This window comes from Quercus lobata, chromosome 5 (genome assembly GCF_001633185.2).
Source record: "Quercus lobata isolate SW786 chromosome 5, ValleyOak3.0 Primary Assembly, whole genome shotgun sequence".
Classification (NCBI taxonomy): domain Eukaryota; kingdom Viridiplantae; phylum Streptophyta; class Magnoliopsida; order Fagales; family Fagaceae; genus Quercus; species Quercus lobata.
This window is the reverse complement of record NC_044908.1, coordinates 50,274,661-50,279,064: the sequence shown is the minus strand read 5'-3', so window position 1 is coordinate 50,279,064 and position 4,404 is coordinate 50,274,661.

Here is a 4,404-nt window from a genome sequence, read left to right as displayed (position 1 = left end):
CCGTTGCCAAAACCAAAACCCAACCTTACCATCGCCTTCCGTCGCCGTAGCCTCAGCTCGTCGTCGCAGATTCATCCTTCGCGACAATGCAGATGCCAGCGACGCTTCAGCTCCCAATCGAGACAATCCAGACACCGGTGACGCCCCGATCGCGACACTTCAGCTCTTGATCATCGGCGAAGCTTCAGTCACACCATCCAGTGATGCTTCATCCTTCGCGACGCTTCCAGTGACGCTTCATCCTTTGCGACGCTTCCGGTGACATTGCGCCACCACCAAGTCAATTTCTTTGCTTTTTTCTTTGTTTATTCTGTCAGCTGTCCTTTTTTTTTTTTTTTGTCTTTTGCTCTTTTTTTGTATTTACTTGCTCACTGGGTTTTTTCTACTCTTCTAGGGTTTGGAGGTTCTCTTTGAACTGTGAATCTGAATGACTATGAAGGTGTATGCATACCCATTTAAGCTTGTTTCTATATTTGGCAGCATTCCATGGTAGCCTTACTATTTGGTTGTTTAGAAAAAAATAAAATAAAATAAAAAAAATAAAAAAGGGCGTAGAATCCACTATTAGGTCTGATGATTTCTTTGGTTTTAGTTTGCTTGTAAAGAATTTGAAAAAATTAAAGAAAAGTTGGGTTTTACTCTATTAAGTTGATTGTTTCATTGGGTTTTACTCTATTAATATTTATTATGTTCTTTGAAATTGCACATGGTTACACTGAATAATACCAATTTTGATTTGTTTTCAATTTTTATGTAATATTTGCTTATTATTTTTTCATGGTTAATAATACCCTTTATGCTTCATTTGATACGAAGACATGAATTGCTTCTAATTAGAGGAAATCAATAGGTTTTTTTTTCCCTGCATCTGACAAATGCAGACAAAAGCTATGTTGTTTGTTCTTTTTTGTTTCATGAATTAGATTCTTTATTCTCATAGTGTTTCCTACTCTTTAAGGCTTTTCTATTGAGTTAGTTGTGTTCTTAGGACAATATAAGACTTTAATTTTGTTTCTCTTTGTGCAGGAAAACATTTCAACAATAAGTGTCCCTTTAGCAAAAATGAAATGCATTGCTTATGGTAATTGTAGAAGGATATATATAAGGTATTAACAGTTGGGCTCTGTTTGATTGCAATTAAGAGAAGTAGCAACTTGCAATTTCATGAACTACCAAGTTTATTAACTGAGAAAAATGATGTCTTTTTAGTTGTCCTTTAAATGCCTATATATAGATAGATATCAAAATTGAAATTTTTGTAATTGGTGCATATTTCTCTAATGATTGGGTCTGGCTATACCACTGTTTAGAAACAGGAAAAAGAATAAAGAATATGTATTTTAAATTTGGTTCACTAAAAGTTATCTTTCTTTTATATCCAGCTCTCTTTCTCTTTGGTGGCTGAAGAAATTGTGAGGAACAAGGTGAAGAACACAAGTTAACTTTGGATTTTTTCTGAAAGGTGTAAACTTAGCTTGAGTAAAGTAAGTATATTCCAGTTAAAAACTTATAAAACTCTATATGTACTTGTGATGTTGGAAATTTGTTTTGTGGTGGGTTGTTGTGTTGGAGCAAGTGGGTGGCTTGGTGTTATAAGGTGATTTAAATTCATATTGGGAGTGTTTTTAATTTCTTGCAAATGTGAATGAAACTTGTTGATTGGTAGCAATTGTGTTCCTTTATTCAATTTCAATGCTTGTAAGCATTATAGTTGTGATGTTGGAAATTTATTTTGTGGTGGGTTGTTGTGTTGGAGCAAGCGGGTGGCTTGCATGGTGTTATAAGGTGGTTTAAATTCATATTGGGAGTATTTTTAATTTCTTGCAATTGTGAATGAAACTTGTTGATTAGTAGCAATTATGTTCCTTTATTCAATTTCAATACTTGTAAGCATTATAGTTGTGATGTTGGAAATTGGTTTTGTGGTGGGTTGTTGTGTTGGAGCAAGCGGGTGGCTTGCGTGGTGTTATAAGGTCGTTTAAATTCATATTGGGAGTATTTTTAATTTCTTGCAAATGTGAATGAAACTTGTTGATTAGTAGCAATTGTGTTCCTTTATTCAATTTCAATACTTGTAAGCATTATAAGGTCGTTTAAATTCATATTGGGAGTGTATATTTATGTGTGCAATGTATATTTATTTAAGTATTAATATAAATGAGATAATTGAGCTCAAAGAGGCAAGAGCTAGAGATCAAGAGGAGCGAGCTAAGGACCAAGAGGCACGAACTAAGCAAGATGAGGTCCAAAAGAATATTCTTAACTTTTTGAGGAGGAAGGGTTATGATGATGCTCTTACTTATAGGGGTGGTTCAACTTCAATTTAAAACACTTTTTGGTTAGTACTTTATTTGCTTTCTACAACTTATACATTAGGAATTGTGATTTTAATTTATTGGTGTGGTTAATCTTAATGCATTGTTAGAAATGTTTCTTATAACATAGTTAATGTTTTACTTTACGATTTTAACGAACTATTGTTTTTATATCTGTGCAGATTTCTTATTGGTGGCTTTTAGGGGATTTACTTTTGGCATTATTTGAAGACATATGAGGACATCTTCTATTAGTTCTAAATTAGGGTTTAGGTAGAGTTATTGTATGTATTGCAAACAATTATTGTATGGAAAGAGTTTGAATTGGATACTTGTTTTATTTTTTACTTGTGAAATGTATGGATCTTTTTTTATAAATGTGTTGTTGAAATAAATGTGTTATTCAAATGTTAGGTTTTAATAATGTAATGACAGGTTACAGGTTAATATCAAAGCCATGAAAAAAATAAAAACAGAAAATAAGTTTTAGTGACGAATTTTTTCGTCACAAATATAGCAACAAAAAATTGTTTTAGTGATGACAATTTCGTCACTAAATATAGCAAAATTTTGTAAGAAATGGTTTTAGTGACGAAAATTTTCGTCACTATATGTGCCAGATTTTCTTAAAAATAGTTTTAGTGACGAATTTTTTCGTCACTATATGTACCCGAACATAGTTTTAGTGACGAAAATATTCGTCACTGAATAGTGTTTTTAGTGAGGAAAACATTTAGTGACGAAACATTTTCGTCACTAAAAGTTTTTTTTTTAAATCAAATCGGACTTTTAGTGACGAAATTTTTTGTCACCTGGACTTTTAGTGACGGATTTTTTCGTCACTGAAAATACATTTTGATGTAGTGATATAAGTAAATATATTTTGTCATTTGATATTTAAAGGGTTAGAGATAAAGGAATGCATGAGATTTTATTCTTTTTCTATTAGAATAAAGATTCCATTATTTTTATGGATAAAATTTTGTGATATGTTCTACTTTGTCATCCATAAACCAAAAAAAAAAAATCCATTTGGTATTGTTATGATTATTGTGGGGCCCAATAATTTGTGGCCCTGACCCATTTGTTCATTGGGGCCCAAGGCCCGAGCCGAGGAAGGTTATAGCCGAGGATAGGCAAATAAAGGTCCAAATAGTCTTTGGACACAGCCGAGGATGATTCTGTCCTCGGCACATCCGAGGTCCCCCAGGAAGAAAGGACAAAAACGGTATAAGAACAGTTTGGAAAAAAATCTAAAATATCTATGTCAATAGAGTAGGATACGCTGGATAGTTTAAATGACCAAGGACAAAGGGAAAAGTGCCCTTACTGCCATTCAATACTCTGCACCTGACAGAGCCATACTCTTCAGCTTTTACAACCACCCCCAACCACTCTGGGTATGGGCTGATGGGACAAGTATCAGTCCTGGAAAGCCGAACCAACACGTGGACGTTAGATAAGGGATACAGGCCAGTATAAAAGGAAAAAAAAGAACCCAAAGAAAAGGGCTGGGAAAAGTGGCCAAAAACCAGAGCCTCCCAGCCCGCCTCCAAGAGAAAGACTCCTAGGGCGAAAATGACTTAATCATGCACGAACACCACGAGAAACCCATCGTCTGGTGACTGAGGCCTACCCTTTCAAACCCATGCTCTACAAATGATATTGTCTGGGCCTTTTTACGTGCGAACCCAACACTGTTACGGTTCGTTACTAATCGAGTCCTTACAATTATATTTATGTTATATTCTTTAAGGCATATAAAAGTGAATTGATTTGAAATTAATTTATTTTTTTCAATATATGTTTTCTAAATTATTATTATTAAACTCAAATATTTAACATTTAATTTTTTTTTTTAAAACACCTTGATTGAAAATGTTTTAAAAATATTAATTGCAAATAGCTTAATGGAAGAAAATATTTATTTTTAAATTATATAAAATGTATTTGAGAAAATTTTCTTGTACACAAGAAAATAATATATACTAGCCTCGTCACACACGCTCCGCATGTGCGATACGACTCTTTTTTTATTTTGAATTTAATGTAATTTTTCAATTTGAATTTATCTATTATTAGTGAGGTT